At 45.5% G+C, this 12,413-nt stretch overlaps 1 pseudogene across 1 annotated transcript; it reads right to left on the minus strand.

The window, feature by feature from the left end:
* Positions 1-2,747: 2,747 nt before the first annotated feature.
* On the minus strand, positions 2,748-5,689 carry LOC311187507 (large ribosomal subunit protein eL30-like; annotated as a pseudogene). Its single transcript has 2 exons — positions 5,280-5,689; positions 2,748-2,756 (listed from the first exon to the last, which is right to left on the minus strand). The product of its transcript is annotated as a large ribosomal subunit protein eL30-like (transcript).
* Between the last annotated feature and the right edge of the window lie 6,724 nt (positions 5,690-12,413).

Consider the following 12,413-nt stretch of genomic DNA (forward strand, 5'->3'; position numbering starts at 1 on the left):
GTAAGAGATAGTAGGGTTTTTCCTTGGCTCTTCAGGGCCTGAAACTTGCATTGACAGACATAAATCCAAGAAAGTAGGCTTAACAAGCAGGACTCTGGGTTTTGTTGGGGTTGATCAGCTAGTTCTGCTGGTGGGTGTGAGATAACACCATAGTCAGGGCTGCTGAGACTAAGGCTTTTGACTGGCCAATCAATAGGACATGTTGTATGCAGTGAATGCTCTGAGCATCGGAAGGTACATCTTGTATGACATTTTGACTCACCCACTGGTGCGAAATCGTGGGGGTATTTTCTCTCATGAGTGTTTATTACATGTGGCATTGTCCTGGAAAGATAAAGACCAGGGTGTCTCCTCACCACTTAATGTGGCTGGCACAGCCCCTATGTCTTTTCTAAAAAAGGACGTGGTGATTTTACTGGCCCAACATTGAATACCAATTTGTCAAGTGGTCAAGCGTCCCTAAGCAGAATGCAGATAAGTTGACTTGCTGCATTTCCATAGATTCAGCTGGTAAGGAGACCAGTCATAAGATTTATTATTTATACAAATCAAGGTCAGTCTAGTGTCAGTCCCACAGGATGACTGAACCAGAGGGCCTGGATGAGAGGAAATATGCATGGTGGGTCACTCTCTCAGTGAGAACTTGCCTCTAAACTACAGCTCGGAAGTGTTCCAGACTTGTGCAGACGCCTGTGGCTGGCCCCTAACCCGGGTGTCAAATTAGAAAGACCCAGACCTCACCTGAAACATGAGTAGGGGCCTCATGAGAAGCTGCTTTGTGGGAGTCTCTAGCAAGGTAATAAGATTTCTGGGAGATAGGAAGGCGGGTAGGAGCTAGCTTTGTGACAGCGTCTCACAGACTGCCCTGTTCCAGGGGAGGCTTACAGGGCATTCTGCCAGGACTTGGATGATTGCAGCCAGGCCTTGACTACGTGGCCTACTTGGAGAAGAGGGCGATAGCCAGGGCACTGTGTCACAGCCACCCGCCTGCATTTTAGAGACAAACATGCAGACCTTATAGCTTAGAATCTTTTTTTTTAAGATTTATTTATTTATGCATACAAGAACTGGGGTATAGCCCAGAGGTGTGGGGGGTGAGAGGATTCACCAGAGACAGAGTGGGGAGCAGAACAGGCAGACTGATTGAAATACACTGCTGAGGGGAGCAGCAAGCGAGACAGGAGAGGTCTGCTGTGCCATGTGGGTAGCTCCCTGGCCGGGGATCGAACTCATGCTGCATAGGCTGCGGAGAGCTTCATAGGTTGCATCTTAACCCCTTGCGCCACCAGGGATGCCCTTATAGCTTAGAATCTTACTAGCATTTTACAGGAAATAACAGTCCAAGCATGAATGACAAGTGAATAGAGAATGTTAAGTGCACCCTCAGTTGGAATATTGTCTTATTAAATCTTGGTTGATAAGGTACGAATAGAAAACAATTCGTTAAAAAATGAGAACACAGGGCCTCCCTGGTGGCTCAAGGGGTTAAGCACCACACTGTGAAGCAATCCGCAGCCTCTGCAGCACAAGTTCAATCCCCGGCAGGCCAGAGAGAAACCCACATGGCAAAGCAGACCTCTCCTGTCTTGCTTGCTGCCCCCCTCAGCAGTGTATTTCAGTCACTCTGCCTGTTCTGTTCCCTGCTCTGTCTCTGGTGAATCCTCTCACCCCCCGCATCTCTGGCCTGGACCCCAGCTCTTGTATGCATAAATAACAAATCTTTAAAAAAAAATGAGAACACAAAAATAAAAGTTTCCTTATTATTCCTGTGCCATCAACCCATGGTCACCTCCTTTTTCTTCTATATTCTTCTATGCAGACTCTTCTGGATTTAAATGAAAACAGATTGAAAAATATTGTGCATTACTGGTTATATTTCCATGGAGTAACATTTTCTTATAAGAATCCATTAGAAACCAGAAGGAAGGTGAAAGGCATGGGCATGTACGGAAGGAGTGAGGGAAGAAAAGAAAGGTAAAAATAGAAGAAAGTTGTTCTATTTCTTTATATCTTGAGCAGTAATATGTCAAATATTTAGACTTCATTATTTATGAAAAATGTTGAGATAACTAATCTCTAAGAATCTTAAACTTTGTCATTTCCAATAATTAAAATCACCATTGGAAACAAGATACGGGAAGGAAAACGACATTTTGTTGGCATTTTGGTTCCCAGAGAAGTTTCCTGTAAAAATTCTTGTCAAATGTTGGCCATCTTTCTAGCGGTGTCTTGCTAGCGGTGCATTTATTGTATTATAAACATTTTTCTTTAGGCTGTAAGAGTCAATTAATATAACTTTCAAAAATTATATATACATTTTAGAAATAATGCCTTAAATGCATTACGTGTGAATTATGCATAAGCAATGCAGTTATGAGAATTATATAAAGAAAAAGGAGCAAAACTTGTTAGCAAGTTTAAACTCCCTGTATAAAACCATAGGGGGAATGGTGAGAAGGGGAAACAGGGCAGTCTTGTGAGACGCTGTCACAAAGCTAGTTCCGACCCGCCTTCCTATCTCCCAGAAATCTTATTACCTTGCTAGAGACTCCCACAAAGCAGCTTCTCATGAGGCCCCTACTCATGTTTCAGGTGAGGTCTGGGTCTTTCTAATTTGACACCCCGGCTAGGGGCCAGCCACAGGCGTCTGCACAAGTCTGGAACACTTCCGAGCTGTAGTTTAGAGGCAAGTTCTCACTGAGAGAGTGACCCACCATGCATGTTTCCTCTCATCCAGGCCCTCTGGTTCAGTCATCCTGTGGGGACCTTGTGGGGGGTCTGGTCCAACTTGGAGGCAAGAGGGTATGCGCTGCTCTCCACCCACCGTAGGCCCTGCCACCCCACAATCTTGTCTCTCACTGTTGTTTTGGAATCTTCTTAGAATTGAACCCATGAACTCTTCCTCCTGTTGCCCCAGGAAGATGGTATTCAAAGCCCTTCTTGTCAGTGTCAGCCAGAATACTGTTTACATTTGGAGGACCATCAGATATGCAGAAGATGATGCTTGGAATCAAAGCAGTCGAATATTTAAGAGTAAGCTACAACTTCAGCCAACAGCCAAACAAATTTCATATTATTTTTTCTAACCCCCAATTCCTATATGTAACCAGTCATCAAATCCCCAGTTCTTGTATGCATAAATAAATAAATATTAAAAAAAAAAGAACAGGCAGACGGACCGAAAACTGCTGAGGGAAGCAGCGGGTGAGACAGGAGAGGTCTGCCACGCCATGGGGGTATCTCCCTGGCCTGCCGGGCATTGAACCCTCACTGCAGAGTCTGCAGACAGCTTCACAGAGCAGCGCTCGACCCACTGCATCATTGGGGAGGCCCTTCTTTCAGGTTATTATTATCATGTGTTCCACCTGGACTATAGCAGTGGTACCCTAAATGTCTTTCCTATCCCATTCTTTCTCAAAGTCACACCCGCACTGCCACCAGACCAGTTATACAAAAATATACGGTGATTATATTATTCTTACTAATTAAAACTAAGGATTATCTTTTTCCATTTGCTTCAAAAAGCTTGAATTCCTCACTATGGCCTGCAGGGTGCTCTGTCATCATCCCTTGCCCTGCTCTTGTGTCTACTTTCTCTTCGTCAGTGCTGTGCACAATTCACAGGAGGCAGCAAATCCCTTCCTGCCCTCCACTCCTTCTGCCTAGAATTTTTTTGTGATCCATGTAGATTAGCAGAGTCTGTCCTGGGGTCCAATTTCAGCTTTGCAGCTTACAGTTGCGTGACCTTGTACTTTAGCACCATAGGCCTAATTGTCCTCACTTGTAAAATGGGGATCATCATAAGGTCAGTGTTTAACCAACAAAATAAACTTCATATATTAAAAAAAAAAAAGCCGTGACAATTTTATATTTTAAACCCCAATTTTTAGTAGTAATTTTGAATGATCTTTATTCAGTTGACATAGAAAGTCAGCAACATTTTACCTTTCATAGTTATTATCTGTTCCTTCCCCCACCAATTTTATGTTCTTAAAGATTTATTTATTTATACAAGCACTGGGTACAGTCAGAAGCGCGGGAGGGTGAGAGAATTCACCAGAGCCAGAGCGGGGAGCAGAGCAGGCAGAAGGACCCAAGTACACTGCTGAGGGGAGCAGCGGGCGGCAGGAGAGGTCTGGGCGCCATGTGGGACCCTCCTCCGGTGGCCGGGGAGCAGCCGGGGATCGAACCGGTGCTGCAGTGGCTGTGGGCAGCTTCGCAACCGCTGCGCCACCAGGGAGGCCCTCCCCCACCAATTTTATTGAAATATTTAACATATGGTGTAAGTTTAAGGTGCACAATGCATTGATTTGGGCCACATTGAAAAGTGTGCCACACTTTTCTTCCAGTTGCCCACATGGATTGCTATTCCCTCATGCTCTCCTCAAAGGTTACTATATCAGAGGGCCTCCCTGGTGGCGCAGCGGTTGACCGCTGGGTTGCAAAGCTGCCCGCAGCCTCTGCAGCGCCGGTTCGATCCCCGGCCACCGGGTGAGGGTCCCACATGGCTTGCAGACCTCTCCTGCGGCCCGCTGCTCCCCTCAGCAGTGTATTTCGTCAGTCTATCTGTTCTGCTCCCCACTCTGGCTCTGGTGAATTCTCTCACCCTCTCGTGCTTCTGACTGTACTCAGCGCTTGTAGAAATAAATAAATAAAATCTTTAAAAAAAAAGTTACTGTATCAGAAAGAACTTCCTTAATCTTCTATCCCCATCCTGAATTTTATTTTAATTTTTTTAAAGATTTATTTATTCATGCATACAAGAACCAGGGTACAGGCCAGATGTGCAGGAGGGTGAGAGGATTCACCAGAGACAGAGTGGGGAGTAGAACAGGCAGATGGACTGAAATACACTGCAGAGGGGAGCAGCGGGCAAGTCCGGAGAGGTCTGCTGAGCCATGTGCGTGTCTCCCCAGCCAGCGGGGATTGAACCCATGCTACAGAGGCTGCGGACAGCTTCACAGCGCTGGGCACAACTGCCTGCACCACCATGGAGACCCAATTTTATTTTATTTTTAAAACAAGCACTAGCCAGTTTTATTTTTATTTTTTAAAGATTTGTTATTTATTTATTTATACAAGAACCAGGGTACAGGCCAGATGCACGGGAGGGTGAGAGGATTCACCAGAGACAGAGCGGGGAGCAGAACAGGCAGACTGACGAAATACACTGCTGAGGGGAGCAGCGGGCAAGACAGGAGAGGTCTGCCGAGCCATGTGGGACCCTTGCCGGCTGGCCGGGATGGAACCAGCGCTGCAGAGGCTGCGGACAGCTTCACAGTGTGGCGCCCAACTGCCTGCACCACCAGGGGAGACCCCCTAGCCAGTTTTATTAAAGACAATTTTTGCATGATTTGCTTTTCACCAGTCTGTTCTGGCATGCTTCTAATGATATCAGTTACCTGGATCAATGGTAGCCAGGAGCCATACTGTAGTATTTTCCAGAGGCTGTGCCCAATTCTATATTGTTGCCACTGTGGGGACGGACGCCAGTTTTGGACAACATGGTGCAGCGCTCTGTTTCAGATTTCCTTAAGGCTAGGCTGTTGCTGGTGAGAACGATCAGTCTCTGCCTTGTCTGTGCATTTTCAAAGTCTGTGCCCTAGAATGTACTTTCCAATTTTCATACAAGTTGGAGCCTAGAGTTGATTGACTCCAGTGACTTTTTTGTCTTCCTTGTGGCCACCATCTTCCTACCACAGTTGTGGGATGGCTCCCAACCACGAGCAGCTGCCAAGATGGCGGGGAGAGTGGGGAGGGGGAGAGAAAGGAAGGAGCTCCCACAATGCCCCCATCTTGAATTTTAAAATGAGATTTAAAAAATGAATTTTTAAAGTTTTCGTATCTATAAATATCTCTGGCCCTCACTTACTTCCTGAACACCCACTTGTCTGCTTATTGTTTGTCTTACCACTAAAATAAAAACTTTATTGTGGGCAGGTATAGTGCCAGGAGGCATAGAGCTGGTTCTCTGTGATCCGAGCAGATGGGGAAAGGACAGTCCTGGAGCCCTCGGTGGCTTTATCAGGCTTTTATTGACCTTTTACATGTAGTGTGGCAACCAGGTACATGGCAGGCAGGGGTGCCAGGGAGCCAGAAGGCTAGCAGGCCTCCCGGCCTCCGGTATATTTTCACTCTTTACTGGGCTCTCTCACCTTCTGCAAGCTTCCCATGGTGAATATAAATACTGCAGCCATGGCCCACAAAATAAACAATACAGCTGAATATAATAATGTCACAAAATCCAGGTGCCCCCATCAGGCATGCATTTAGGACAACAGGGATCCATCATCAATGCTGATGGCAGGAGGGCAGAAAAGCCTGACAATCATTTACCCTACGGGAGGGATTTTTGTCTGATCTTTTTCGCTTCTGTATCAACAATGCCTAGCACACAATTGACACTAAAATTTTATATTTATTTATCCAATAAATGAAAACAAATATTACAAATACACTAAGTATTTGGGAGAGGGCATGGAGTTTGTCTTTTCTGGGCAAATCTCAGGGGTTTAGCATGGGTCACCAGGCTGTAGTTAATTCTTGCCACTGAGGACAATCTCAAGGCCTCCCTCATGGTGCTCCCAGGGGGTGCCCACATCTTGTGGATGGCAAATATCAGTGGGTAGGTGTCAAGGATGCCAAGATCACACCCCCCTACACTTCCTTGTTAACTCTGGCTCCTGCCTCAAGGTATTTGTGATGGTCTTGGCTAGCGGTGGCAAGACCCATTCATTCTTTCCCGAGTGGAATGCCTGGGAGGATATGGGCAGGAGGGAAAGATTGTGTCTGAAGGTGAAGGGAACAGTTGGAGGAGAGCACCTGAGGATATCTAGTCCTGACCCCTACGTCTCTCATATTGTTTTCCCTCCCCCCTCTCAATTGCCTCCTCACCTCCCACTGCCTTCTCACCCAACTCTGTCCCTGTGGGTGTGTCGTCCCCTCAGTGCATGGTCTGTCTGGGCAGGCTAGAGAAGGAGACCATTACCCGTCTGTAGGGGCAGGAAGGCACAGAGAGCAGGTTCTCTATGATCCGGGCAGATGGGTAAGGAGAGTCCTGGAGCCTGGTGGCTTTTTCAGGCTTTTATTGAGCTTTTACATGTAGTGCAGAAACCAGGGACACGGCAGGCAGGTGTGCCAGGGGACCAGGAGACCAGTGGGCCTCCAAACCAACCCCCACCCCAAGTCTTCACTCTGGGATCTCTGGCGTTCTTTCTCCCTTTCTCTCTCCTGCCTCTCTTCTGCCTCTGCTTCTCTTGGCGACTATCTCAATACTGCAGGCATGACCCACAGAAGTAAACAACACAACTTACAACAACATAAGAAAATGCAGGCGCCCCATCAGGCAGGGCAATCCGAATGGCAGGAGAGCAGAAAAGCCTGAAAACCCTTTACCCTACACCATCTCTTGTTCACACCGATGCTCTACCACCCGATGCTGTGCCCCAGGGTCTTTCTGAACCTGACACGGGGACACGAGGACAGGGGAGGTGGGCTTGGGGCCCTCAGAAATCTCAAAACAAAGTTACCCAGCAGTGGGTGAGAGGTCAGTGGGAGTGGGCCAGAATAAACTCTTTAGTATCATGCCTGCTCTGCACCTCAAAATGGGGTCAGGTAACCACCACCATTGCATCCATAATCCATCACCACAGTCCCTTGTGCTCTTCCCTCCCCTGTTTTGACCCCCTCCTCCTCCCCTGCTGTATGTCTCTGATCTATGGTCAACCTGCAAGTTTTGTCTTTTTTCTGTTTCTTTGTTCAGTTCCCCTATATTCCTCCTATTAGTGAAACCATCTGATATTTTTCTTTTTCCTTCTGACTTATTTATCCGAGCATAATCCTTTCCAGCTCCATCCAGGCTGCTGAAAATGTATGCCAGATAAATGTTTATGTACATCATAAGCCTACAGATGAAGTGCAGAAAGACAAATGCCATTAAGAAAGCATGGAAACAGGGCCTCCCCTGGTGGCGCAGCGGTTGAGCGCTGGGCTGCAGGGCTGCCCGCAGCCTCTCAGCGCCAGTTTGTTCCCCGGCCACTGGCGAGGGTCCCACCAAAAAAAAAAAAAAGTATGGAAACTATATGGATTGTCAGTTCATACCAGAATTTATCTCAGCACTCACATATTGTCTATGTAGTCCTCAGAAGAATAGTATCTGATAGTTATTATTAGCCTCATTTTACAATAGAGGAAATAGAGGCCCACTTGTAATGCCAAACACTTTCTCTACAAAAATGAGGGCAAACCAAAACAGATGAGTGGATCAAGAAGATGTGGCATATATACATAAAGGAATAGTACTCAGAGATCAAAAAAGATAGACTCATGCCATTTACAGCAGCATGGATGGATCTGGAAGGGATTCTGCTCAGTGAAGTAAGTCAGAAGGAGAAAGATAAATATCAAGTGGTTTCATCTAGAGAAACTATTTGTGGAATCTAGAGAAACTGAACAAAGGATCAGGAAAAAGACGAAACTTGCAAGGTGACCATAGATCTGAAGCATCCAGCAGGGGAGGGAAGAGCACAGGGACTGTGGTGATGCATCATGCACACTATGGCAGTGGGAGAAATATGGGGACTGCACCTGACGGGAGAAATCACATGTTGTACAAAAATAAACAACCATGTAAAAAAATAAATAAATTTAATTATAATAAATAAGTAAATAAATAAAAATGAGGGCAAAATACTGTAACATTGACACATCACCTCAGTGAAAATTGGAGAGAATAACATCCTCTGGCGCATCACGTTTTCTGGCAGAGAAAGGAATTTTAACCCTAATTTTCAAAAGCAAAACACACATTTCAATCCATGTCATTCGTGTTATGAGTCCTTTGTCCATCTATCTGTATGTATTGACTGTCTGTCTACCTATGTATTTTTTTTAAGATTTATTTATTTATTTATACAAGCACTGGGTACAGTCAGAAGCATGGGAGGGTGAGAGAATTCACCAGAGCCAGAGCGGGGAGCAGAACAGGCAGACTGACGAAATGCACTGCTGAGGGGAGCAGCGGGCGCGGCAGGAGAGGTCTGTCTCGCCATGTGGGACCCTCGCCAGTGGCCGGGGATTGAACCGGTGCTGCAGAGGCTGCGGGCAGCTTTGCAAACCAGTGCTCAACCGCTGCTCCACCAGGGGAGGCGCTACCTATGTATGTTTTTATATTGTCTCTTAGTGTGTTGTTGTTGCCTTTGTAATCATTAAATGGTGTCTTTTGATGCATGAATATTCTTAATTTAATTAGGTTATTGATATTTTCTTTTATGGTTAATGTATGTGTTTGTGTTAAAGAAATCTTCATGTATTCCAAAATGATGAAGATATATTCTCTTGTATTTTCTACTAAAAACATCATATTTATGTTTGTAAGATATCTGAAATAGACTATAATGTTTAATGGGAAGTGGGGCTCCGATTGAATGTTTTTCCAGATAGAGATTTTAATGCAGTCTTTTTCCCCTGTTGTTTCCTGGCATTGCTTGGGCAGCCTTGGGCAAGCACACAGTCACTCTGGCAGGTTTTAGCAGGGCTCTCTTGGACTGGCTCTCCCTGATCTTTTTTTTTTTTTCCTAGAAAAAATATTTTTTTTTAATTTTATTTTATATGTTTTTTACATCATTTTCATTTTTTTGCACAATGTATGCATTTTCATCTTGGTTATGGTCCCCATACAATTCCCACCCCCTTGTTTTGATCTTTTCCCCCCACCCCCGTAGTGTGTCTCTGGTTTATAGTTGCTTGTTGATTTTGATTTTTACTTTATTGCAATTAGTCGTTTTCCTGTTCCCTTATTTAGGTTTTCTAAATTCCTGCTATGAGTGAGACCATCCGGTGTTTTTCTTTTTCTTTCTGGCTTATTTCGCTGAGCATGATCCCTTCCAGCTCCATCCATGTTGCTGAAACTGTCCTCTTCATTTGGTATTACTCCTAGCTCATTAGCCTCCATTAATTACCAACTAATCGCCTATTGCTTTTGACAATACTCTGGGGCATAAATTGCTCAGCAGCCTGATCCAATTAAACTCAGGCAGAAGTAGTTCTGAGGCTAACCTTTTGGATTTTTTTTCAATCCCAGGAGAGCTCTCTTAGCTGTTCTTTCCCTGGTTCTCTCTGGTGAAGAGCTTATCTATGGCTTAGCTTGTTGCTCTTAATTAGGAGGAGTTGTCTGTGACCTTTGTCCTTGACATATGGGAAGTAATCTCTAAACTCTTAGAATGAAGCACTCTTATGCTTCCCAGGAGTGTGTTGTGTACTTGGTGTGATTTAGGGTGAGGGCTTTGGGTCATGTGGTATCAATTCAAACACTGGAAGGTCTAGACACAGAGGTCAGCCATGTCAGTGGCCAACCATGACTGAGCTCTGTTAAAAACTCTGGACACTAGGGCTCAGGTGAATTTGGTTAGTTAGCTACATATTGCCACACATCATAACTTAGCAAAGTAGTGCTGTCCGTAACTCTATTGGGAGAAGACAGCTGAACGCTTTTTATTTGGAACTTTCCTGAATTCTGTGCTGTGTGTTTTGTCCTTTGGCTGATAATTAATCTGTACTCATTCACTGTAATACGCCCTGATCATGAATGTAGAAGCTTTCAGTGAGTTCTACACTTCTTCTAGTGAATTTTATAACCTGTGGTGGTCTTAGGCACCCATGAACTCTGCAGTAGGTGCCAGAAGCAAAAGTAGTCCTGTAGACCATTCCCTAACTTCGTAGGAACCATGGGATTGAACTTCCCTACACTTCATCTAAAATAAAGTCAGTTTGGGCCTCCCTGGTGGCAAAGCGGGTTGAACACATCACTGTGAAGCTGCCGCAGCCTCTGCAGCACGTATTTGATTCCCAGCCGGCCAGGGAGATTCCCACATGGCATCGCAGACCTCTCCTGTCGCGCCTGCTGCTCCCCTCCGCAGTGCTTTCAGTCCGTCTGCCTGTTCTGCTCCCCACTCTGTCTCTGTTGAATCCTCTCACCCTCCCATGCCTCTGTACCCCAGCTATTTTATAAAAAAAAATAAAGTCAGTTTATTTGGGGGGAGCTCTCTTGGTATGGACCACTTCTTCCCCTGGGCAAAGTCTTTAAGTAAGCCACAACTCCAGGCACTGGATGGGGTGGTAACCCCTGGTCTTGGCTTGCCTCTTGATTTGTAACTTGTGACCTCTGAAGAGTAGTTGGGGACTCCAGCACTCTTAGTCTGCCACACCTGGGGCAGAGACTCTGTCTTACATAATAGGAAAGAAGGGGCAGGGACCCCCTGACTTCTTGGGCTATACTCATCAGGAACTTAGCCTCTTCAACTTGGAGTTAGAGGGCATGAGAACTACTGATACCTTGCCCTTCTTGGTAGGAGGAGAGAGCCCCTTCTTCTTGGCCACATCTGCGCAGTGTGGGCCATCCATCTAGCTGAGCTGAAGAGGGGCAGAAGAAGGGGTTGGATCTTGGTTCAAATGCTATAGACTCTCACTATTCTAAACCAATTTTACTAGATTTTTTGAATAAATATTTATTCACTTGCTGTATGCCCTGAAGACAATTTCCAGGATCTTTAACTGGTTGTTTTCTTTAAAAATAGTTTTCACCAGCAGTGTTCATTTCATTGGGGAGTGGACCCATGGAGCATTTCACCCTGCCATCGTGGAAGTGGAACTCTGCATGTAGGCGTTTAATTGACCCAGCTCCACAAATTGAAAAACTATCCTTTTCTTACCACACTATGACTTTTGTCATAGTGAGGTGTGTGTGTGTGTGTGTGTGTGTGTGTGTGTGTGCGCGCGCGCGCGCCCATCTCTGGCCTCTCTAGTCTGTTGCTGCCTACTCGTTTACCTTCACACCTATACTGTGTTGTCTTAGGTACTATGACTTTATAACATATTTTGAAATCAGCCAATAGAAGTCTTCCAACTTCGTTTTTCTTCTTCCTTTTCCTCTTCTCCTTGTCCTTAGAGACTGGACTTATCTATGATTTTTTTTAAGATTTATTTATTTTATACAAGAACCGGGGTACAGACCAGCTTCGAGGGAGGGTGAGAGGATTCACCAGAGACAGAGCGGGAAACAGAACAGGCAGACTGACGAAATACACTGCTGAGGGGAACAGTGGGCGAGACAGGTGAGGTCTGCCACACCATGGGGGACCCTCGCTCGCCGGCCGGGGATTGAACCGGCACTGCAGAGGCTGCGGACAGCTTCAGAGCGCGGCGCTCAATCACCTGCGCCACCAGGGGAGGCCCATTATCTATGATGTTTTTGCCATGTTCAATTTAAGAACTTTCTGTGTGGTGGAATATGTGTCTTTATAGTTTCTAGATTTTGAGTCACTGTTAGGAAAGTTTCCCCCACTTCCAGGTTATAAAGAAATTCATTGTCTTCCCATTGATATGTAATTATATATATTTAAATCTCTGATCCATAT

This window comes from Talpa europaea (assembly GCF_964194135.1).
Source record: "Talpa europaea genome assembly, chromosome: X".
NCBI lineage: Eukaryota > Metazoa > Chordata > Mammalia > Eulipotyphla > Talpidae > Talpa > Talpa europaea.